General features: G+C 41.2%; 1 protein-coding gene and 1 pseudogene across 2 annotated transcripts in view; both read left to right on the forward strand.

Annotated features, from left to right (window-relative positions):
• LOC144687599 (oxysterol-binding protein 2-like) overlaps positions 1-26,453 on the forward strand; it is a 336,708-nt gene that overhangs the window by 16,330 nt on the left and 293,925 nt on the right. The window lies entirely within an intron of this gene.
• LOC144687171 (reactive oxygen species modulator 1 pseudogene) lies at positions 4,391-4,717 on the forward strand (annotated as a pseudogene).

Below are 26,453 nucleotides of genomic sequence, written 5' to 3' on the forward strand. Positions count from 1 at the left end.
GCGAGATTGCAGCGATTTCACATGGAAATTCCTAAATCAGTTCTTGCCTTTAAATTATTGGACTGTGCTAGGATATCAGACATGGATAGGCTCTTGATTTTAACTGGAGTTAGATTTAAAGAGAGAGGCTTATGGATCAAGTGTCTGAATCCTTAAAAAATTCTTGGGCAAGCATTCATTTCCAGCCACTTTTATGGTACAAGTGGGATCTTTGGCAGTGACGCTAAAGATGGAGGATACAATGCTAGCAGCATTTCAGGACAGTTCGAATGTAGGGTCCAAACGTCTGTACAACAGAAGAACTATAAACAATGGGTACAAGGACAGGGACCCTTTTGGAAGCTATAATAGACGGCAGAAAGTGGGCAATAATGGAAGGAGGATGGACCACAGAAATAACCAAGGGGTGGTCAACAAGTGCCTCAGATGCGGTTCTAAGTATCATTGTGTTGAATTGCCTGGAAATGAAAGGTAGAGTTTTTGAGACAAAAATGTGGTAGGCGAGGAGGACGATACTGACTAATCGGAAGGAATCATATTAGTTACCAAAAGCTTTACTCCGGTAATGAGTACCCTAGTCGCAGATTTGTTTTAATTGTGCAGTTCTAGACAGTGGGTGTACGTCCACAGTGTGTGAAGTGGACTGGCTAAATTGTTACATGGATCCTTTAAGTAAGGAAGACTGGAATAAAGTCAAAGAATATGACAGTTCTACTTGTTTCAGATTTGGTGATGGTAACACGTTAAAATCACTAAAAAGAATAGTAATTCTGTGTAAAATAGCAGGTGTAAATCACTTTATCAGTACTGATTATATCGAGTGAAATACCTTTACTGTTAAGTAAGCCTTCAATGAAAAAGGGCCAAATGAGGTTAGACATGGAGCATGATAAAGCCATTGTCTTTGGAAAATCTGTAGATTTGCAATTCACGCAGTTGGGACATTATTGTATTTCTTTAAGGCCTATCATCTCTAGACAGAATGTTAAATGGATATTAATGGCAGGTGGGGATAAGGATTTAAAGGAGGAGAAGCAAATTATTACTAAACTACATTGACAATTTGCACATCCTTCTAGCCATGGGTTGAAGATTCTGTTAAAGGATGCAGGAGTACTGGATGAGGGATACACTAGACTTGTCAAGGATATTGGTGAAAAATGCGGTATTTTAATAAGCAAGGAGAACACCATCACGACCACTAGTAAGACTTCTGTTGGTGAGAGGCTTGAATGAAACTGTAGTCTTGGACCTCAAAGTATGGGATAAAATAAATATTTTTCTTCTCTATTTTGTAGACGTAGTGACTAGAATTAGTCTGTCAATGGTAATTTATAGCAAGGACAAAAAAATAATTGTCGATAAAATAACGGAAAGATAGGTAGGAATGGAGATGGGAGCACCAGTTAAATTCTTAATGGACACTGGAGGAGAATTTGCTAATGAGCAATTCAGGAGTATGTGTGAAAAATTGAATATTGTAGCAATGCACACAGTAGCAGAAAGCCCTTTAGCAATGGGATATATGAGAGAAATCACACTGTGATTGATAAAATGCTCCAAAAAATTTTGGGAGACCAACCAAACTGTAAATTGTCAACTGCTCTAGCATGGGCAGTACATGCAAAAAACACACTTCACGTGGGGTTTACAGCCCTTATCAATTAGTTTGTTGAAGGCACCTTCGGATTCCTGCCATAATGTGGCACCATCCCCCAGCTTTGGAGGGGACTACCATTAGTTCCATTTTTTGTAGAACATTTTGAATGTGACGCATACAGAGGGGAGAGCATTTATTAAGATGGAGGCTTCAGAACAAATCAGGAGGGCTTTGAGGTATCAAATCAGGCTGTCAGAAATGCATTTTCGGCTTGGGAATATGGTATATTATAAAAGAGAAGGACAAAAAGAATAGAGAGGCCCAGGAAAAGTTATAGGCACTGATGGCAAAACGATAATCTTGCAACATGGTAACCAAACTGTTAAGAGTACATTCTATGTGACTTACTGGCACTGATTACGCATTGATGGAAACTGAAGGTGCACCAAGCATCTCGCGCACGTATATGCCAAACCCGTATGAACAACAGATTGTGGTAGATAATGGGCTGACTGAGAGTAGACCAAGTGATAGTGAAGATCAGGGTAGGGCCATTTATTGCAAAGATCAACTACCGAAAGTTGGAACAAGGGTGGCATATATGCCAGAAGGGGCTGGTAAGTGGAGAGAAGCTACCATAGTAGGAAGGGCAGGAAAGGCCACAGGGAAATACAAAAACTGGCTGAATGTACAGGACAAGGGGCAGAATATCAGATCTATGGATTAGCAGAAGGAAGTGAAAATGTGGAAAGCCAGGAAACGTAGTGTTAAGTTCAGACAGTGGGTCTAATGGTGATTGCAGTCCAAGGAGAAGATCAAGAACTTCTGTAAGGAAGTCAAGTCCCAGCAGGCACAGGTCAAGTAGTAGTAGTCCGGATAGGGGCAGGAGATCTAGTAGGGGATGTGCTTTAACTAGGGTAAGGACCACATGAAAAGTGAGGAGTGACACAAGAAGTAGGAGCCCTTACGCTAGAGAAGCTCTTGTGGCTACTAACAAGTTAGTTGGTAAATTGGTAAAGGAGGTAAAACAAAAAAGAGCTTGACAATTGGAGAGAGCTTGGTGTTTACACAGAGGTTCCAGATAAAGGACAACCAGCATTGTCCCTCAGATGGATGTGTACAGAGCAAGTACTTCCTGATGGGACATATAAAGCTAAGGCTAGACTGGTGGCTCAGGGATTCAAAGAACAACTGGGCAACCAGGAGGTTAGAGCAGGTTCTCCAACAGCAGGAAAAGCAAGTTTGAGGATTTTCCCAGCATTTAGAGCGACATATTCTAGGGAATGTAAATCCATAGATGTCAAAGCAGCATTTTTGCAAGGGGAGCAATTTCAAAGAGAAGCATTTTTAAAGCCTCCAAAAGAAGCTGGAGATATAGAGGGGAAATAATGGAGGTTGAATAAGTGTGTTTGCAGGCTAAACGATGCATCCAGGGTTTGATATTTTTCAGTTAGATCTGTCTTATTAAAAGCTGGTTGTGTTCAGTAAAAAGTAGATCCAGCAATGTTTTATTTATATTTTGTAAAAAGTAAAGCTAGTGGGCATTTTCTTATTGCACGTAGATGATTTCCTGTGGGCAGGATCTGCAGCATTTGAGAAATTTGTAATAGATAAAATTATGAAAGAGTTCAAAATCGGAAGTCAAGCTTCTGGAGCTGTTAAGTATGTAGGGTTGGATATGAGGCAGACAAAGCTTGACTCAACAGCCTGAATTAGAGAATGTTAATAGGATCCTGATAAGTTGGGCTAGGTCCTCTCAAAAGGAAGACTCTGCAACTAAGGAAGAAGCAGATCAGTTAAGATGCTTAATTGGGCAATTAAACTGGTTATGCACCTAAACTAGACCGGATGCGTGTTATGATGTATTAGAATTGAGCACCATGCTGAAATATGCTATGGTTGGGGAAGTGCTAAAAGCAAATAAGACATTGAAGAAATTAATTTCAAAGGAATGTACGATCAGATTTCCAAACCTGGGTGATCCTGAAAGCGATAAAACTAGTTATTTTTAGTGACGCCTCACACGCTAACCTTCCCGATGGTTATTTGAGTACAGCAGGATTCGTTATATTTTTAGTGCGAAGAAATGATAAATGCTGCCTATTAGTTTGGGAATTGAAGAAGGTAGAGTAGTTAAAAGTACTTTAGCTGTAGAGAAACTTGCGCTAGCAGAGGTGACAGATATGGCTATGTATTTATTGAATATTTTAAAGGAACTTCTATATAAGGAGCAGCTGGGGAAAAATGTGCCCATAGAATGCTACACAGATAATCGTTCACTCTGGGACAATGCCCATTCAACAAAGAATGTTGCGGAAAAGAAGTTGAGGATGGATCTCACGAGTATAAAAGAGATATTGGAAAGGAAGGAAATTTCCAAAATTCAATGAGTTGATGCAAGTCACCGGTTATCTGATTGTTTCACAAAAAGAACTGCTTATCCAGCAAAATTGTTGAATATCCTTGAAGACAGTCGGTCACCTTGTATTGTAATGGATTGTAACAAGGTGGAAATTTTCATGTTATACTTTTTTAAGCAAAAAGGGAATTTGGATTATGTCAGATTGATGGTATGATAAGACAACATGATATTTTCATTTTGTATGAATTTTTTAATGCATATCAATGTCATTTAAAGAAAACTGGGGAATCTGTTAGCATCAAATAGGTTCTGTTCAATGAATGTTAAATGCTCAGCACTTGATGGTAATAAGGTGAACAGGTGCTGGGTGTTGATTTGTTAATGATACTCATTTCTTGAGGTGCAGAGACTTCGAATGCACATCGCCGATGCTAGTCACAGTGTGACTGTATGGTCAGTCACAGCCCAGCTGCTTCGACAGAGTTAAAATGGGCTTCATGATGGGCTGTGCAGTTGGCATGGCAGCTAGTGCACTTTTTGGCACTTTCTCATTCCTCAGGCTGGGGCTGAGAAGCCGAGAACTGCTGGGTGGTGTTGGGAAGGCCATGATGCAGATTGAAGGCGCGTTTGGAACCTTCATGGCAATTGGAATGGAATCAGATGCTAACAATCATTCTTTCCTTTCTGCTGAAATGTCAAGTGTTGCAGAAAAAGTATCACCTGTCTCTGTCCCCTTGATCTCCAGCTGTATATAATGGCTATTAAAGTGGCGATGGCATAGTGGTATTGTCACTGGACTAGTAATCCAGAGACCAGGGTAATGCCCTGGGGACCTAGATTCGAATTCTGTCATGGCAGATGGTGGAATTTGAATTATGATGACCATGAAACCATTGTCGATTGTTGTAAAAACCCATCTGGTTCACTAATGTCTTTCAGGAAATCTGTCGTCCTTACCTGGCCTGGCCTACACGTGACTCCAGACCCACAGCAATGTGGTTGACTCTTAAATGCCCTCTGAAATAGCCTAGCAAGCCACTCAGTTGTATCAAACTGCTACAAAGTCACAAAAAAGGAATTAAACCGGACAGACTACCTGGCATCAACCTAGGCACCGGAAATGACAACAGCAGTCTCAGCCCTGCAAAGTCCTCCATACTAACATCTGGGGGCTAGTGCCAACATTGGGAGAGCTGTCTCACAGACTAGTCAAGCAGCAGCCTGACATAGTCATGCTCATGGAATCACACCTTACAAATAATGTCCCAGACTCCACCATCACCATCCCTGTGTATGTCCTGTCCCACCGGCAGGACAGACCCAGCAGAGATGGCAGCACAGTTGTATGTAGTCGGGAAGGAGTTGCCCTGGGAGTCCTCAACATTGACTCCGGACCCCATGAAGTCTCATGGCATCAGGTCAAACTTGGGCAAGGAACCCTCCCGCTGATTACCACATACTGCCCTCCCTCAGCTGATGAATCAGCGCTCCTCCGTGTTGAACACCACTTGGAGGAAGCACTGAGGGTGGCAAGGGTGCAGAAATGTACTCTGGGTGGGGCATTTCTGAGTCACTCTTGGTGATGGACATTGTAGCACCACTACTGAGTGAGCTGCTAGCTGCTAGACTGGGTCTGCGGCAGGTGGTGAGGGAACCAACAAGAGGGAAAAACATACTTGACCTCATCCTCACTGACTTGCCTGCCGCAGATGCATCTGCACATGACAGTATCGGTAGGAGTGACCACTGCACAATCATTGTGGAGACGAAGTACCACCTTCACATTGAGGATACCCTCCATCGTGTTGTGTGGCACTACCACCGTGCTAAATGGGATAGATTTCGAACAGATCTAGCAGCTCATGACTGGGCATCCATGAGATGTTGTGGGCCATCAGCAGCAGCAGAATTGTGTACAACCACAATCTATATCCTCATGACCCCGCATATCCCTCACTCTATGATTACCATCAAGCCAGGGATCAACCTTGGTTCAATGTCACAATGGACTGGTCCCCGCCTGTGTGCTGTCACAACTGCAAGCAACAACAATATAGTTTTATAAGAAAGATTTACATTATTGATGATTTTGTTTTATGTAAAATAAGTATTGATTTCTCAGAAGAAGAGTATTGTTTCAAATAAACACTCTCTCATAGTATTAATGTTCAAAATATGAAAATATCTATGCTTTTGTTTCTGGCATTAACTAATACAATAACTTGTATTTTCTGCAGCCCTAGCTAAGCTGTTCAGGACAGCTACAAGACTGGGATCTACCTGGCAATGTGGAAATTTTTCCAGGTATGTCCTGTACACACAAAGCAGAACAAATCCAACCCAGCCAATTACTGCCCCAACAGTAAATTGATGGAAGGGGTCATCAACAGTGCTATCAAGTGGCTTAGCAATAACCTGCTCACTGATGCTCAGTTTGGGTTCCATCAGGGCCACTCAGCTCTTGACCTCATTACAGCCTTGGTTCAAAGATGGACAAAAGAACCGAACTCCAGAGGTGAGGTGTGATTGACTGCCATTGACATCAAGGCAGCATTTGACTGAATGTGGTATCAAGGAGCCCTAGCAAAATAGAACCAATGGGCATCAGGGGGAAAACTATCCACTGGTTGGAGTCATACCTAGCACAGAGGAAGATTGTTGTGATTGTTGGAGGTCAATCATTTAAGTTCCAGGACATCACTGCAGGAGTTCCTCAGGGTAGTGTCCTTGACCCAACCATCTTCAGCTGCTTCACCAATGACCTTCCTTCCATCATAAGGTCAGAAGTTGGAATGTTCTCTGATGATTGCACAATGTTCAGCAGCATTCATGACTCGTCAGATACTGAAGCAGTCCATGTCCAAATGCAACAAGACCTGGACAATATCCAGACTTGGGCTGACAAGTGGCAAGTAACATGTGTGCCACACAAGTGCCAGGCAATGACCATTTCCAACAAGAGAGAATCTAACCATTGCCCCTTGACGTTCAGTGGCATTACCTTTGCTGAATCTCCCACTATCAACATCCTGGGGGTTAACATTGACCAGAAACTGACCTGGACTAGCCATTTAAATACTGTGACTACAAGAGCAGGTCAGAAGCTAGGAATCCCGTGGAGAGTAACCGCCCCCCGCCCCCCCAACTCACGAAAGCCTCTTCACTATCTACAAGCCATAAGTCAGGAGTGTGAGGAAAACACTCCACTTGCCCGGATGATTGTAGCTCCAGCAACACGCGAAGCTGGAAACCATCCAGGACGAAGCAGCCTACTTGATTGGCACCACATCCACAAACATTCATTCCCTCTGCTGCCAACACACAGTGGCAGCAGTGTGTACCATCTACAAGATGCATTGCAGGTTCCAAGGCTGCTTAGGCAGCATCTTCCAAATCCACTACAATCTAGAAGGACAAGGCCAGCAGATACATGGGAACACCACCACCTGGAGGTTCCCCTCCAAATCCGCCCTCATTCTGACTTGGAACTATTGCCATTCCTTCACTATCACTAGGTCAAAATCCTGGAACTCCCTGACAGCACTGTGGATGTACCTACAGAACATGGATTGCAGTGGTTCAAGAAGGCAGCTCACCACCACTTTCTCAAGGGCAATTTGGGATGGGCAGTAAATACTGGCCTAGCCAGCGATGTCCACATCCCATGAATGAATTAAAAAAATTCAGTTAAAACGAATGCACGTAAGTTTATTACATTTGGTAGTGAAAAAGCAACAAAATATTTATAGTTTCCATAAGTTCCCATTAATTATGATTTAAAAAAAAATATGCATTGGCAAGCATAGGTGAGTGGGGTGTGATCGGTCAGTAGTCTGTGGGGTCTTTTGCCCCACCAAAGTGGTCCACGGATGAAAACATTTGAGATTCACTGCTTTACAGAATAGTCGGTGCATTTCAGTGTAATTCATTTTATGTGAAGGGTCGTGTGCATGTATGATTAAGAGGCTGAGCTGGGTAAGACGATAGCATAACTGAATAATTTTAGGTATTTTGCAATTCTGCAAGTTCCAAAGCTGCTCTCTCTGAAGCTGCAGTTGTACTGTAGTATGTTTACAAGTAGCAATTTTCTAACCAAAACAGCTGTCTTTTCTCAGATCTATGCAGGTACCCTTGAAATTGGTAAAGTATACTCCTTGATATTTTTCGAAAAGACTGTTTACTCACTATACATTTGGTACTTATCTCTTCTGCCTGACTGCAGAATATAAAGCGATTGATGATTTACAGGGAGGTGGTGGCGTAGCGGTATTGCTGCTGGGCTAGAGTTCCAGAGACCCAGGGTAATGCTCTGGGTACCTGGGTTTGAATCCTACCACAGCAGATAGTGAAATTTGAATTCAATAAAAATCTGGAATTAAAAGTCTAATGATGGCCATGAAACGATTGCCAATTGTCGTAAATTGTCATCTGGTCTTTTAATGTCCTTTAAGGAAGGAAATCTGCTGTCCTTACATGGTCTGGCCTACATGTGACTTCAGATCCACAGCTGTGTTTGACTCTTAAATGCCCCCTGAACAAGGGCAATTAAGGATGGGCAATAAATGCTGACCTAGCCAACGACACCCACGTCCCATGAATGAATAAAAAAAAGTGAACCAAAAGCAGTGTTGGTGATGGTTAACATAAAAAGAATGAGAACAACTAGCAGCCAAGCTAATTATTAGTCTGGCTAATTATTAAGTTTGCCAGCTTACAGGAGATTTTCCCCATATGTTTTTTTATCCCCATTAGAATGGATATGGTAGCATAGTCATTATAGTACTGGACTGGCATACCAGAGATCTAGTTGCAAAATCGGCTGGCACCAGATATGATCACTGAACTACTGGATTGTCAAAGTCAAACTGGTTCACTGCAGTTCTAAAGGCAAAGGAGCCTGCTACCCTTACTTGGCCTGGTCTGCATATGACTCCATTCTCGCACTGCGGATGACCCTTAATGCCCACATGGCAACTAGGGATGGGCAATAAATATTGCCAGTGTTGCACATAGCTCTAGGCCAAGTTGGAAGGAAATCTGTTTAGCTCTTCAAAGTGAAATTTTTCTCCTATTTTCCGACTCTGGCCTTTTGAGGGGATGAGCAGTTCCATGACGTTGTCCATATGTTGTCATTTCTCCTTTACTTTGTTCAAGTGGCCTTGATAATGCGTGAACCCAAACTATGATTTTCACAGACCATCACAGTCAAGCCTGATCCTGTCTTTGCTGAAGGACCATGCATTTATTTTACAACAGCGTCAGTAGATAGCCAATAAGACTGGGAATTATGCTTGGGTTTCCTCTTCCCTATTTGTGAGGTCAATTATAGCACCATGACTGACATACATTAGATCTGTGTAGGTTAGGGATGAAATGTGAGCCCATCTTGATCTGTATGGTTTAGTTACCACTCCATGAAGCATATTTATCCACTGATTATGAGTTGGGGCGGGGGGGAAGGTTGCCGATTCAACTTTCTAGATGAAGGTTTTGCAAAAGCACACTTGCGTACGGACACAAATATCCATGCATGCACAAATACACATTTATGTAAACCACTATTTTGTTAAAATTAGTATTTCTGTAACTATGAGGTTAACATTAGGTACTGATGATTGTTGCTTTGGATGGAGCAATAGGAGTATCATAGAGCTCCTGCAGTTATGTATTTATCAAGATTTTAAGATTGCAGCTATTGGCATTGTCAGGGGATTAAGCCCTCACTGGATATTTTTATTATATATGTATTATTATATATCCTCATGGCCAATTTCTAAAATTTTAAAAACTGGGCAAAGACATTTTAAAATGGCTGAAGGTATGTCTGTCTGTGACCCTGAACAAAAAGCGCTACCATGGTAGTTTTGTAGAAACTTGCGCCTTGTTATCTCTTAAGAGACCCTAATGACCACTTGTGAGCTGCAGAGACCAAATTCAAAGAAAATTACCACAAAGGCCATCTGCATTTCATAAATCAGGCTTGGGCAACTGGAGCCTATTCACCTGTTAGGGCAAAGGACTCCGCAGCCTTCCTTTCAAGTCTTAATAATTGGAACATTTAGCGATCCCTGGGATCCAGACAAAGAGATACACAACCTTTGTCAAAGCCAGATTGGAAATGTGGAAGTCATGTGACATGACCCTCTATGGTGAAACCAGTCATATTGCCTTGCTGCACTGAAAACCCAGTTACCATCTACAAGCAGCAGCACAGAAAAGGGGCTCTCTCCAGGTTGGAATACCTGGCCCCCAATCTACACTGTTTCTACTGGAACTTCTGTACCATCGCCACAAATTGATTAATCTCCGTGTGCCTATCTCATCGTGGAAGTCAACTCTACTGGAAAAGTGAATTACACAGCATCAGTTTTCAACCCGCCGACTTCTGTGAAGGAATATACCATTGGACCTTAATTCTGGACCCTGGACTCACATGAAACAGTAATGCTTTTTCTCTGTGGTCTTTGCCCTGTAAATCTTTCTTTTCTCTATCCTTTTACTGTATGAGTACACAGGGGGCTATGTTGCGACCATCCTCCCACGTTTGTGTGTGCAAATAAATTAACCCTTTGAGTTCATCCTATCTCAAATTTTCTGTGGGGTTATTAATGGAAATTGGATCACACCAAAACTGAGGGGTTGAGAAATATTCCACCACTTATAAAGAGGGAAGCAAACCTGCTTATGAACAGGTAGTGAGAGGAGAAAACTGTTTAAGTTAACCACCCTTCTGTCTGTAACTATAATATATATATTTATATTAAAAAACTGATCATTTTTGTATCTGACTGCCTTTTTAAAGCTTTCATCTGAAAATAATCTATTTATAAATTAGCTACATAAATGCAAGTTGTCATACTTAAAGAAAAAAAGACAAAATCTGCATTTGCTGGAAATGCGAAATAAAAATGTTGGAAACACTCAGCAGGTGGGAGCATTAGTGGAGAGCAGAGCAGATAATATTTCGAGTCTGGATCCTATGAGTGCGCATTAATGAACACATACGTGCACACCTTTCTCTCTCTCCCTTCTGCTCCTTTTTAAATGCTCTTGTTAATGCATCAGTTCTCTCCACAGATGCTGCTTGCCCTGCTGAAACTTTCATGCGTTTTGACTTTTGAATCAATCCATGTTAATAATTTCATAGCTGTTGGACAATGGCCTTTCTGTGGCCTATTCTGGGACCATTCAATGAGGGAAGTCACTGAGAATGGTTTCTATAACTTATGAGCTGCTTTTTGCAGTAGGAAGAGTGTGATCTTGTGCGTATTTAAAAGTAGTATAGTTGTCCTCTTTATTACAGGTATCTTAATTCAAATAATCTCTGATTTTTTTTCCCCAAGAACTTGATTCTCATTTTGCTGGTTGCTTTATATTAATTCAAGTTATTCCACAATTCAAAGTTGTTTTTAGTGCAAAATCAATTTTGAATTCTCATTGTATAACATTGTTTTAGAGAAATGAGCAGAGGCCCACACTATATCCAGATTCACAATATTCTTGGTAATACTCCTGCAATAAACTTGGAGAGTGCAGGACGGGTTTCTTGTAAGAAACAGTGATCTTTATTAACAGACTTCAAAGGACATTACATGCTTGTTCCAAGACCAAGGCTAAAAAGCTCTGCCCTTAAGATTTCCTGTGCTTCGGGCTAATTGGGCTATACAATCACATGGTCCCCATAACAGTAACAAATGGTTTAACTTCCAATCATTACAACTTCCATTTCATCTCTTAGTTTGAATTTTTGCAAGTGCACCTTAGGAGTGTGAAGCTGAGTCGTGCTGTTTTATGACACAGTGCACTAATGCACTATTCCAGTAAGCAGTTCTGTTTTGCAAACATATATAATTGGAGAAAGAAGGCTGTCTCCAAATTATCCTCTGCATGAAAGCTGCTCAACAAAGCAAGTGGACTCTGAAGTAAGATCAGAAATGATCATTTAGTAATTTGGGACATGACGTGGGGGTAAGTGTAACACTGGTTATGACATTGAAGATTGGCCTTGCAATTTGGGGGATTTAGTTAAGGATGTCTGCACTACTCTGTTTGTCTTCCACTAGACTTAGTTCACTGGAGCCCTGAAATTATGTAATGGAATATTACCAGAAAAATGCTTAATACGTTTGCCTGAAAAGCCTCTCCTTTATTTTGCCAGAGGTGATAATCTGTTTAAATGAGTTAGTTCCTCCACCACGATAGTGACAAACAAAGTTTTGGAGCAAGTTGAACATTGATTGCTTGGATCCCACGGATAGGACAAGGAATCAATCATAAGTACTAAAACATAAGCATTGTGTGCAGTTACACCCAGGAAGCTCTTATTTTAGCAACCCTCATCTCAAACAGTTATTCTCTGGATGACTTATTAGCGTGGTTATTTACATTTGTAAGAACTTTATTTTTATGAAACAACTGTAATAAACCTTTCCATGACATTGCTGTTCTGCTAATCACAAGTAAGGCAAGTGAAGCTGATTGTTTAAGGAAGGTCTTGAACTTAAGGACCTCAATGAAATCTACAGAATGCAGCACTTTAATTGCGTGTTATTGTAGCCAATGTTTGAAGATCTTGCTAACAGTCGAACTGTGAGCATATGCCTCATGAAGCACCACTTTTCAATACATTAATGCAACCTATTGGATTCTACATGCTGTGCTAGATGGGAACAAAGTAGAATTTCTATCTTGACTGTGTGAGCTTCTTAAGCACATCATCATCTCCAGGTCCCTGAGCAGGCTTTGCTCACCCTTGTTTAAAAAGCAAGAAATTTTGAGGGCCTAACTCATTTGATATTCAAATCTTTTCATTTTTGCAAAAGTACAATGTTTATATCCTTTCTTGACGTTGTAAGCTATTGAGCATAGGGAATATAGAATGTCCGCCTTTAGTAGAATGCTGTGCTCTGCACCACCCACACTATGTAGAGCTCGGTCACAGACAACACATTCTTTGTTCACAAGGGACTGTAGTGCTCTGTGTGCAGTGGGTTGCAGCATTCACTACTGTGGTAGGCACGATAAGCAGCAAATCCAGTTTTGTCACATCAACCTTGGCACACAAACCAATGGCGACTGTGAACTGTCACCTAGGTTGACCTGATCTAATTTTTTTTAGGTCTTCCCACTAAAGATGGTTCTGTCCATAGCTTACCAAATCTTTTTGGTGTGTCTGAGATTGGGAAGCCATACTGCTTTTGGAACAGTGGATTAACGCACTGTCCCAGCAAGCAGTTCTGATTCGTATCTTGATATAATGGTTTTAGAGAAAGAAGGTTGGCTCCAAATTATTCTCTGCATAAAAACTGCTCAACAAAGGCAAGTAGGTTAGAAATAAGATCAGAAGCTATCATTTTGGGATATATTTGTAGAAGTAATTTGAGACATGGCCTGTAATGACTGTAGCATGGTTGGAAGAACAGACATCTTTTGATCTATTGTCCCAAAACTCCCCTACTAGGATCTTCTTCACCATTTCTGGGTCTGTTGTAGACTAATTGATTGATTGATTCCTATAATTGTGTCATACAACTGCCTAGATGAGTAGAAGGTGAACTTTCTTTGTCTAGCTATTCCTAAATTCAGACAGAGCTGCTTCCCGGCCTTGCAGTGCTGTCTGGTGTGAATCTCTGACTTTGTGGCTGAAGCTATTGGGCTCACCCTATTTGTACCAGACTCAGCAACAGCTAGATCCTCTGAATGCACTTTAAATAAATAGTTTGATTTCTGCAGTGCCTGCACTCGCCTGTTTCTATTTGCATCCTGCCTCAGGCAGTCTGCTATTGTTGTGTGGCTGATTGTGTTCCATGAGGTGAAGGAGTAGCAGTGTGATGTAGGGAATGAGTTCAGGCCATTTATAACAGTACGACTTGTAGAGAAGGAATTCCTAGAGGTGATCATCAATAGTAATCTTATTGAGACATTGAGATTTTATAAGCGAGGATAGTAAGGCTATTGTGGCAACCTTTGGTCATGTAAGCCAATGGTTTGCACTCCTGTTAAACAGTCCCTGGTGTGGCTCAGGAGCCCTGCTCTGGCATGGCAGTCTCTGCTGCATTTGCTGCAGACGAAGACAATGGACTGAGAAGGTGTAGGATTTGCTGGCTCCTGTTTCCTCTGGGCTCTCAGCCAACTGAGCTTTTTGTTTCTGCTAAATTCTTCCAAGCAGTCAGCCTCCAGAGGCCATGGTGACTGTCTCTGTCTCTGTGTCAATATCCACCATCTTCATATCTTGCTTACAGATGTCCTTGTAGCAGAGGCATGGATGCCTAGGAACTCGTAACCCAGTGGCCAATTCACCGCACAGGTCTTTTGGCATATGGCTGTCATCTACCTGATTATTTATTTTGTTAGTATGTGCATAGTTACAGAGGCAAGAAATAGCCTTATTAGTGGCTAGATGGAGTTCTTTAAGTCCGTCTTCAAATTTAATCAGTGGACGCTCCTTGACAATATGAGCCATTGTTTGGACTGCACCACAGCTGCTGCCTTGATGGGATGATCTTGATGGCCCCACTGATGTTGGCTGGCTGCTCAGAGGAGCCAGTCTGGAAATGATTTTAAAAACCCACTGTTGCTGTGGCAGATCAAAACCAGGTGGACAAACAGTAGAGTCTAGGATGAGAAAGTGGTTTCTGGTGGATGTTTTCTCCTGCCATAGATCCTCAGCTGTCACTCCTTGGGTTTAACTATTTGGGGTGGTATGAGGGAAAGTATACTGCTGGTGGGTTGAGGAGGTACTTGAATGAGGGCTGGCTTGGGTTAGAGTAGACCTTCTGCAGTAGCTTGTGTGTTGCAGTTACCTTCTTGATGTGGTAGGGAGGCAGGGTGGTGGAGGGGAGGAATGTTGGGGAGGAATGTTGGGAAGGACTGTGGGCCAGGGGAGGTGAGTTGGTAGAAGAATACCTGTGATGATGCACATTGTTGACTTGGTATGAGCAAATTGGTACCACTGGGGCCATCTGATGAATGTGGTTAAGCCAGTGCAGATGCCATTGGCTTAGCAATAAGTGTATGCTGATGGATTAACACATTCAGGATCTCTGAGTTGGTGACCTTGTCATGCCAAGAGATGCTGAGAATATGTCTGAGACAGCAAAGGTAGAAACTATTCAGCCTTTTCTCCTGTCTAGCATATGTTGTCCGGGTCTCACCACTGTAGAGCAGTGTGCTGAGGGTGCAGGCTCGGTAGTTTGGCAGTTTGGTGTTCTTAGGTTACTCTTGTTCTACACACTCTTATTCAGCTTGGGCATAACAGCTGCAGCTCTTGTGATGCTTTGAGATCTGCCATGGGGTCAAACAGGGTTGTGTTCTGGCACTGACACTCTTTGGCATATTCTTCTCTTTGCTTTCATATGCTGTCAGGTAATCTACAGAGGGTGCCCACTTACATGCCAGAACAGATGGAAAGCTGTTTGGCCTTGCCCGCCTGAGATCCAAGACAAAGGTATACTAAGTTGTTATGTGGCAGATGATGTGTGCCAGGTGGATCAAATCCATGAGGGAAACTTGATCACACTATCACAACGGTTTTGCAATTCGTATTTATTTTGAGATACATGCCCTGAATTCAATAGTAATAAGTCCACCAAGACTTTAGATTTTTTTTTAGAAAACTAAATTAAACATTTATTAACAAAAGAAAGGATTTCAAACACATACATAGGTCTACAAATTACTACTATAATAACTCCTAATTAATCTAGCTTCCAGTTACACCCCCGTTAAGACAATGGTTAAAAAAAATAGATTTTAACAGATCCAGGCAGGCCAAGACAATATCCTGGACAGTAGAATTCAAAGTGGCTTTTCCGAGCTTCATTTCTGTAGACAGCAGGCTTAATGCACAAACACTGGAGGCTTTTCACACTTCTGGTAGATCTTACAATGCCTTCCCTGACACACAGCCTGATTCTCCTTTATACATGCTTCTTCCTTTTAATGTAAATCTCATTGTTCCCATATGTCTTTGGAACTTTACCTTTCTCATAATATAAATCTTTTCATAGTGCTAATATTATCAGTAACCTTTGGGGAAAAATAAACACACTGCTTGGCCTAGCTTCTCTGGCTATGTGCAACATCCTACATATCTTTGAAATTCAAACTATCCTGATTTATCTAAAATGCAAATTCTCCTCCCCTCACATTGTAAGACTTCAGCCATGTTCATGTATTTAGCATTTCAAACCTAGCTTCTTTTGATGAGTTAAAGCCTCCAGACCAGCTGTCTCCAATTCAATTAGATCGCGTGGGCGCGCACACAGACGCCCGTGCACGCGCGCGCGCGCACACACACACACACACACTATCCAAACACCACTATTAACCTAATTTTACAATAAATTATAATATTATGAGAATTATTATACTTTCATGACAAAGTCCTCATCAGAGAGTTACTCTACCCTGATGATACACTAACATTTCTTACTGAGGAACACCTGCAGCAACAAATTGACATACTTTCTTACGCCTGTAACGAATTTGGTTTGACCATCAGCATCAGGAAGACAAAAAGACAAACAGTAAAGCTAAATGGGACCATAAATAACTAAAAGGGAGTACATCCTGACATCACATCAAACTCTGATTTTCCCCATTGAGCCATGACTGAAAAGTTTGTGTTAAACTCCTTCATATCGATCACGTGGCCAAAACATCTTTGTTATTTGTATCATTGTTTCTTCACATCCCTGTTTCAGCTACTTGTAAAAGTAAAAGACAAGACTGAAGTTTAATTTCATTTTGCATCAGGCATGCAGTTGGGTTTCAACAGTAACTGAACAACCTTTTGCTTACTACATTCATCGTTGTCGTCACTCACCCGAATTGCAGATGACGTCTGCCAGACTTATGGAATTGTGTGTCCTCAGTTGACTCAGTAGGCCAACCTGCAGAGAGGGTAAAAGTTATCTTGAGGGATGGGGTTTCTTGAGCCGGGCTTCTGTGCGCTCTCCTTTTGTTTTCATTGCTTCTTTGCAGCAGAGTTTGTGCCTTGTTGGATGAGGCGCAGCCACATGACACAATTATCAGCAAGTTCCTCCCACACAACAAGGTCAATTTGTCCCCTTTTCAATGAGGCCTTATGAGTGTCCTTAAAACATTTTTTTTTGTCCTCTTTGAGAGTGGGCACCATCCTTAAGTTGTGAAAAGAGGATCTGCTTCAGAAACTGATTATTTGACAGGTGGATTCAGTGTCCAGACCAGCAGAGCTGATTTTGTATGATCATGGTTGTGATGTTGGAGGAATTGGCTTTGGTGAGGATGCTGGAATTTGTTTGGCTGTCTTAACACTTGACTTTGAGTGTCCCGTGGAGACTACATTTAAAGGTGCTATATAAATACAAGTTGTTGTAATGTTTCTCCCCTTTATCCCAGTCTTTTGTCAAGCACTAAACTCTTGCTGGAATGGTTTCACAGGAGCCACCGAGTGTCGAGTATATCACCTGTTTTTCGTGCATGTCTGGGTAATGAGTGTTTGTAGTCTGTTTGACCATAAGAGCAAAGCTTGATTTTGTCATCACCTATAGCCCACATGAACAAGTCACCAGGAAGAACTTTGACCCTTTTTTGCCTCCATCCTCGGGCTGGAATGCTGCTGGCCTCCTCCCCCTCACTGGGAAATGCATTGTTGTGGCACAGCCATTGGTAAATGCTGAGTTGTTCAAATCCCAAAGGGAAACTTGAAACAACTGCCACAGCTTGTTTTGCAATTTGTACAAATTTCGAGATGTGTGCCTTGAATTTAGTAGTAATAAGACCACCAAGCCTTATAGATTTTTGCAAAATTAGATTAAACATTTATTAATCGAAGAAATGACTTTAAATACATACATAGATCTACAAATTACTACGATGATAACTCCTACTTAATCTGGCTCCCAGTTACACTTTCGTTAAGGCAACAGTAAAACACATTTTTAAAAGACCCAGGCAAAGTAAATGATACCCTGAACAGTCAAAGTCAAAGTGAGTTCTCTTAACTTCAGGCCCTGGAGGCAGCAGTTTGGTACATACAGGCTGAAGGCGGTTCACTCTTGTTGAATCTTAGACTGCCTTCCCTTAGACACAGCATTCACTCCTTTATACATATTTTCCCCTTTGAATGCAAATCCCCATTGTTTCACTGTGCCTTTGGACTTTAGCTTCCTGATAATAAAAAAAAGCTCTCATAGCACTAAGTTTTACCAGTAATCTTTGGGGAAAAAAAAAATGAACACTATTTCTTACTATTTCTGCTGGCTAGGTATACATTACACCCCCACTTTTAAATTCAAGTCATACTAGTTTGTTTAAAAATGCAACTTGCCCCTTTACACTTCACATTCTAAAACTTCTCCGTGTTTACCTAATTAACATTTCAAACCTAACTTCTTGCATCAAAGCACCCAGACTAGTTCTAGTTCAATTAAGACACACACACGCATGTGTGCGTGCACACGCACATGTGTATGTGTGTGTGTATATATGCACATACATACATAGACACTGATTCTATTTTACAATAAATTCCAATAATATTATGACGTTATTATATCTTCCTGATATGCATCATGTGGAGAATTGTGAAAGTGAACCATATCAGTGACACGATGTGTTGAACACCGCCTGTTGTTTCACAGTTTTAATCAATTATACAAATAAATGGAAAATACTCTTCGGCGTTTAATCATATTAGAACTTGGCAAATAATTCATTACCACAAAGTTGGGAGTGTGCTGTGTTATTGGTCCATACATACACATTGGCCTCATGCTGATGAGTATATGCTGGTCTCTTTTTGGCATGTGACGAACATACTAAAAATAAATGCAAATACTATATTTTACTGCTTGTAATAAATAAGACAATGGAAGCATACTGAAATAAATTAGTGATGTCATGACTGAGATAATGTCTCTGGTTAATTATTTGTACTTAACTATGTATGCCTGTAAATGTTTAATGGGTAAGTATGTGGGTATTGAACTGTACAGATAAAAAAACCCCTAGGGTTCAGTTTATGGTTTGAGTTGAATTTGCTGATCTCAATCTGGGCAACTGGCATGATGCTACCAGTGACTTCATGCCTTTTGGCTTAGCTAGGGAGGGTAACAAAAGACAGGAGCTTTGTACTTCTGATTTACCAGTGAGGGTTCCTTGCTGGCAGCATGTGTGAACATTGGTAAGATAAGGGTCAGTAACACTTCTACCTTGGTTAAGTATCTATGAAGACTCTCCTGAACACTGACCATTTGAGTTGGATACTGTTACCAATGGAACTATACCCATCTCCTTTGGGAGAGGGTATGTAACTGCAATACAAATCTTGAAAAATGTTTTGTTTTATTTTGGCAGTATTGGCAAAGAACACTACATTACTATTTAGTTTCTTTTCCTTTATTTTGTCCCCTATTGTGATGTTGTTGAATCACATACATCCTGAGAGGACAGGAAAATAACCTGTGTCAGCTCTTAACCTATGCAACTGTGAACTGACTGCTAATTGACACCGAAGAACATGTCCTCTCATGTGCCCTTCATCCCTGTAGTATTTAGTAACTTCCCTTGGGGTCTTTGGCAGTGTCTGCCAAAGGTCCTGTATTTGCCCTCAATGCTGTGAACTAGTTATTTAATCCGGTGTATGTTGCTTGTATAGCACAAACCTATACAGATGGTGGCAGCTTGCCTTGAAGCCAGGAATAGTGGAGTCTGGCAAACATTAGGTTTTTTGACAGTATTGAGGATAGCTCTGAGTTTGTAATTTGACGAAAATTGAGGGAATGAAAATAATTTTTTTCACTGTTTTCTCCTATATTCCATCTCTCTGGGTGTGGGAGTGGGGATGGAGTTGACTAAGATGTGCTTTTTGAAAAGTGGCTCCAAATTTGTTCTAATGACAGGCCACAGACCTACGAACATGCGAATTAGGAGCAGGAGTAGGCCACTCGGTCCTTTGAGCCTGCTCCGCCATTCAATAAGATCATGGCTGATCTGATTCTATTGTCAACTCCACATTCCTGCCAACTCCCGATGAGCTTTCACCCCCTTGTTAATCAAGAACCTATCTAGCTCTACTTTAAAAATATTCAAAGACTCTGCATTCACTGCCTTTTGAGGAAAAGAATTCCAAAGACTCATGACCCTCTGAGAGAAAAAGTTTCTCTTCATCTCTGTCCTAAATGGGTGACCCCTTATTTTTAAACAGTGGCCCCTAGTACTAGATTCTCCCAAAAGCGGAAACATCCTCTCCACATCCACCCTGCCAAGACCCCTCAGGGTCTTATATGTTTCAATCAAGTTGCCTCTTGCTCTTCTAAACTCCAGTGGATACAAACCTATCCTGTTCAACCTTTCCTCATAAGGCAACTAGCCCAATCCAGATATTAGTTTAGTAAACCTTCTCTGAATTACTTCCAATACATTTACATCCTTGCTTATTTAAGAGACCAATACTGTACATAGTACTCCAAATGTGGTCTCACTAGTGCCCTGTATAAGCATAACCTCCCTAATTTTGCATTCGATTCCCCTCACAATGAATGATAACATTCATTAGCTTTCCTAATTACTTGCTGTACCTGCGTACGAACCTTTTGTGATTCATGCACTAGAACCCCTGGATCCCTCTGCATCTCCAAGCTCTGTAATCTCTCACCAATTAGATACAATGCTGCTTTTTTATTTTTCCTGCCAAAATGGGCAACTTCATACTTTTTCACTTTCCCCTGAAACATGAACTCTCTCTCTCTCTCTCTCTGCAGATGCTGCCAGACAGGCTGAATTTTTCCAGCATTTTTTGCTTTTATTTTAGATTTCCAGTATTTTGCTTTTGTATGAGTGCCTCCAAATTCAGCATCAGTTGGGCTGATCATTATTCAGTTAGTCAGTGCAGGCGGTATTGATGGAGATTGTCCAGCAGTAATGTGGCCTTTTGGTGAGAGCAAAGTTTGGCTTTCCAAAGATTCACTTGGTCAGGTTGTCATGATGTTGCTTATTTTGTGTTTCTAAATTTGTTATTGGTATCTTGTTCCACCCCCTCCCCCACCTCCCAATTCATGCTACTTATCAAGTCTGTTCTTAAGAACATAGAAACAGCTCTAGGCCTTTCAACCCCTTGAGTCTGTCCCACTATTCAATCGAATCAAGGCTGATATGCACCTCATTTCCATTTACCTGCTTTTGATCCATATCCGTTGATGCCCTTACTTCACAAAATTCTATCAATCTCAGTCTTGAACATTTCAATTGACCCAGTATTCTTAGCTTTATGGGAGGTGAGCATTTAGATTTGTACTCCTAAATGGCATAGCACTAATTTTTAAGATTGCACTCCTTGTTTTGGATTCCCCCACTAGAGAGGAGAGTTTCTCTGTGTCTATCCTATTGAATCCCTTTTTCATTAAAATGTTTGGATGAAGGGGACCGAGTGTATTGTAGCCAAACATGCTGAAGATTCAAAGATGGATGAGAAAGCAAGTTGTGAGAAGAACCAAGAACCTGCAAAGGGATATGGATAGATTAAGTGAGTGGGCAAAAAGTTAGAAGAATGAGAGGTGATCTTATTGAAACCTATAAAATTCTGAGGGGGCTTCACAGGGTAGCTGTTGAATGGATGTTTCTCTTCGTGGGGGAATCTAGAACTAGGGGGCACAATGTCAGAATAAAAGGTCTTCCATTTAAGCCAGAGAAGAGAAGGAATTTAGCCCTTAGTCTTTGGAATTCTTTTTCGCAGAGAGTGGTGGAGGCTGGGTCATTGAATATATTCAAGGCTAAGGTTAGACAAATATTTGATCGACAAAGGGAGTTATGGATAGCAGGCAGGAAAGTGGAGATGGGGCATGATCAGATCAGGCACGATATTAATGAATGGCTGAGCAAGCTCAACAGGCTGACTGACCTGCTCCTGCTCCTATTTCTTATGTTCTTGAGCTTCTTGCTTTCTCCAAGCATCTACAATTTGACTTGAAAAAGGAAAGTAAAATCTACAAAGCTTTAAAGGCCAGCTCACTCTCCAAACTGGATTTCTTGCATTTCTGTTACAGGAAATACTGAGTCAAATCAGAAGCCTCTTTGCTGTACTTGCTAACGAGTGTCCTGCTGCATCAGGTCACTCTGATACAAGGCTCTCTGTGATAACTTGTCCAGCTGTGAATCCAATTAACTACATTGATGCAAAAAGTTGTTGTCTAAACAACTAAATGTGTATCAGTGAACTCTGGATTCCCATAGTTATTTTGAAACACGTTCAATGTGTACTTAAATGTCCATGACTGGTTCTGGTTACTCTGTTCCGTCAGTTGGACACATTTTAATTGTTAACAAACCACCAACATTGGCTTGATTGTGTTTTATTTCTAAACTGGAAGTGTGGTCTGGTAAAAACTGCTTGTTGACTTGCGCAGTAAGATTACTAATAGTTTCCTGGCTCCAATGGGTTTAATGCATCTTGTCATTATCAAGTTTATGAAACAGTGGATGGATGGGTGGTGGCTCAGTGGTGTAATATGGGACAGTTAGCGCATGTGATTTCCCACTCAAGAGTTTCTGATCTCAGCCAGGTTGTCACTTGGTGTCGAGGCCAGTTACTTGCTCACAGAATGAGTAATCAAGCAAGCCAATTGATGATGTCTGAACACCAATACATCAACATCGAGTACAGTACTTTCTTTGGCACCGTAGAATCAAATGTTTACGCTTTAGAGTTACCAGCTAAGAAATTTGGAGACTTGTTTGGTTTTTAATCAAACCTGTAACTTTCAGTTGCTGGATTTAATAAACGATTGCAAAAGTCACTGGACTAAACATACATTCCAGGCAGGGACAGTGACACAGTGTAATAGACACTGGGTGTTGCTGTGGTGTAGTGGATCACTACTGTAGTCCTTCACTCCATTGAACCCCTCTTCTGAACCATATAATTGTAGGGAAGGAGGGTCATTCCAGGTGTCTACAATGCACTGTTGGCTGATTTTGAAGGGGCAGTGGCAGAAGCTTGTAAGCCATCTGAAGGACCTTCAACAGATGCTTTGTGATTGGAAAGATCATACGTGTAGCGGTGGAATATTGAAGGATGAAAACCCTTCAAAATAAGAGTCCAAATGATTCAAACAGCAGACTTGGGTTACAAGCTATTAAAAAAAAACTTTAGGCATTTTAAAAGTCATCCCTTTTATTTCCTGACTTAAATGCTTGTGTGTTATTAGGGCATTTTGTTGTTCTGACGAGTTCACACAGCCTACACTTTCGTGTCATCATGGTCAATTTTAACTCCTGGCATTCTTAGTCTTTTTTTTAACTTAGTAATGTAAAGGAATGTGATAATTATGTACCATTCCTCCAGTGAGAAGCCTGGTACAGTGTCAAAGAATGTACCAAGCATGTTAGTCAAATGAACAGACAGGTGGCAGATGAAATGCATTCTGAATAAGCCTCATAACACATATTGGGAACAAAATTGAAGAATGTGACGATGCACTTAATGGAAAGATGTTAAAGGCTGTGGCCAAAGGGATCAAAGGGTTCAAATATATAATTCTCAAAGTTGTCATGTGCCGGTTGATAAGAATGCACTTTAGATTTTATAAAGAGGGACATAGAACACAAGAGTAAAGAGGTAATGAACTGGTACAAAAAATTGGTAGGCCACATTTAGAGTACTATGTGCAGTTTGGATACAAAGGACCTGTTGGGCCGAATGGCCTGTTTTTGTGCTGTGAATATTATGTACCCATTATTGGCTGCCCCTCGATTCAAGAATGACATCTACTTGAGGTCGTGAGTTTCTGCCATGGGTCTTTATGTGACTGAACAGGCTAATTCTTGACCACAGATGAGCACATTGGGCAAGAATTTCTACACTGTTTTGGGATTCAGAAAGAAGGATTTGCTTCCATTTCTTCCCTGCCGCTGCTCTGCCTCATCATTAAGACATGACTTAAAGCGTGATGCAGCTTGATGGACAAGTTGTCACCATTTTGAACGATTGGTAGCATGCTCCTCCTAGTCATTAATATCAATGCCTCCATGCTTCAAGGAGAGCTTCAGAGTGTCTTTGAAGCTTTTTTAAAAAATCCCTGGAATACTGGCCATTTGAGAGTTGAGAGAACAGAGCCTGGTGGGGGAGATGCTTTTTGGTCATCTGGACACTGTCCAGGGGTCCATCAAAGTTGATTTTGCAGGAATTTTGCCTGGATGCTTGTGGAGCTGTCTTCAAGAAGGACATTAGCATTTGTTCGACGGTCCTTCTATTGAATCCAGAGGATGCAGCAGAGACATTGTTGATGGAATTTCTCGAGTGCTTCTTTGTGTCACTGGTACACATTCCTGGTCTCACTGTAGTACAGGAGTGTGGTGTCAACAACTGCTCTGTACACTAGGACTTTTGTTGAGTTGTGGAGGTCTTTGTTGTCAAACACTCACTGCCATAATTTGTAGAAGGCTAAGCTGGTGCAGCTGATTTGGTGTTGGATCCCTTTGTCAATTGTGGCCTTTAGAGAGAGAGAGAGAGAGGTGGCTGCCAAGGTATGGGATGTGCTTGACATACGCCAGAGCCCCTCTTTCAACATATGAGGGAGGTGGAATATTTGGCTGACCAGGTGTGAGTTGCTATGAGTTTTGTTTGGCAACTTTCAAGAACAGGTTGAGTTTCTTGTATGCAGATTTGAAGAGATCGAGAGGTGCAGAGTGGGCAATGACACTACAGTCATCTGCAAACTGTAGATCATGTATGTCCACAGTGGTCAGCTTAGTTTTGGCACAGACGTGACTGAGGTTAGAGAGTTTTCCATCTAGCCGGTAGTTAATACTCACACCAGGGGCAGTTGATCTTTGATGATGTGAATAGCCACTGTCAGGTAGATATTGAATAGTATGGGCACTATCTCACAGCCTTGCTTGATCCTAGTTTGTATTTCAAAGATGTCGGTTTCAGATCTCCCACTCAAGACAATTGCAGTCCTTTCATTAGGAATCAGTTGTAGGGTTGTGACAAAGTTTCTTGGACATCCAAATCTTAGGAGCACAATCCAGAACCTCATGATTTACTGAGTCAAATGCTATGGTCAGATCACACATGATCTTATTTAATGGCAGAGCAGGATTGAGGGGCCAAGTGGCCTATTCCTGCTCCTAATTCATATGTTCATGTGTCAGATAGATGAATGCAATGAAGAGTTCCTGGTGTTGTTCCTAACATTTTTCTTGGATTTTTCTGTCAACAAAGACCTTATAGAGGAACCTCTATGTATTACTATGCAATATATGCCAAGCTACATAAGAATCCTTTCAACTCATAGCATGCCCATGTAAATTATGTGGAGTCTCAACGATATCCGAGAGTAATAGATGTGCTTTCTCTGAGTGTCTTGGATTTGATAGTTCAAAATGACATTTTCTTTGGCCCAGCTACATTCCAAGCTGTTCCCATCATTGTCATTTATGTCCTTGAATTCCAACTCCATTTTTTGTGCCATATGGGTACAATTCATTGGTATATGGAAGTTAAAGAAATGAGGAATAATGTTAGATTGCAAACTTGGCATTGCTCATTCTTTTACTGCAATCCAACTCCTCCTTTACCTATTTCTTGATCTATTTCTGGCTTGGAGCTTCCAACCATTTCAAATATGTTTATGTTCTCTTGATCCCACCTAATTGTCCCTGTACAAAGGTGTGGGAAAGGAAAAAGAACAGCTGTGATCAATGGTCTTTCTAACTTTTCTTTGTTAGCTTCGGCCTATTTATTGTGCAATACATTGAAGATTGCTGTACATGTGCACAATCTCGGAGGGAATGTTGATTGCGGCCTGTTTATTGCACTACCTGGTACATTCCAAATTTCTGTGCAGCCGTGTACTCATGCAGCTTAGGAGAAACATTGGATGCGACTGAAAGACCAAATGGATGGTCTCCCATATGCTTTCCCCTTGTGGATAATCAAACATTCATTTGTGTGTGAGGATTGACTTGTACCTTTTCTTTATCTGAATATATACCGGAGGTAATCTAACAAATATTCTGATACAGATTGTGGGGTCTCCTAATAACATACACCAATTCAGAACCCATATCTACAGGAGAAAGAAATGCAGGTTACCAAGAGAATGAAATAGTGTTTCTGTTCTAATTCAAAGTTTAAATGTTAGAGGTAGTGTGTTCCTAGTAGTAAAACCATGTATGCTTGAATGGCATGTATAGCTGATCAGGACAGATGGGCTGCTTTTTTACTGAGGAATATAAGTATAGGGCAAAGGCCTGGATGCTACCAACATGAAGAAAGTAGAACTTAAGAAATTGTGATTAAATGACACAAAGGTCAAGTTTAAAAAGCTTTCAAATTGTAGGAGGAAGGGAAGACTGGAAGCTGGTTTTGAGATCCTAGACAAGAATGAAATTGCAAATGGTGCAATGGTTTTTGCGTTTGGAACAGTGAGGAGGTAGAATGTGTATTTGTGAGGAATAATCAGCTGTTGTATCAATCAAATAAAGAGGCCATGATTACATTTGCAT

This window comes from Cetorhinus maximus, chromosome 12 (assembly GCF_964194155.1).
Source record: "Cetorhinus maximus chromosome 12, sCetMax3.hap1.1, whole genome shotgun sequence".
In the NCBI taxonomy this organism is placed as follows: domain Eukaryota; kingdom Metazoa; phylum Chordata; class Chondrichthyes; order Lamniformes; family Cetorhinidae; genus Cetorhinus; species Cetorhinus maximus.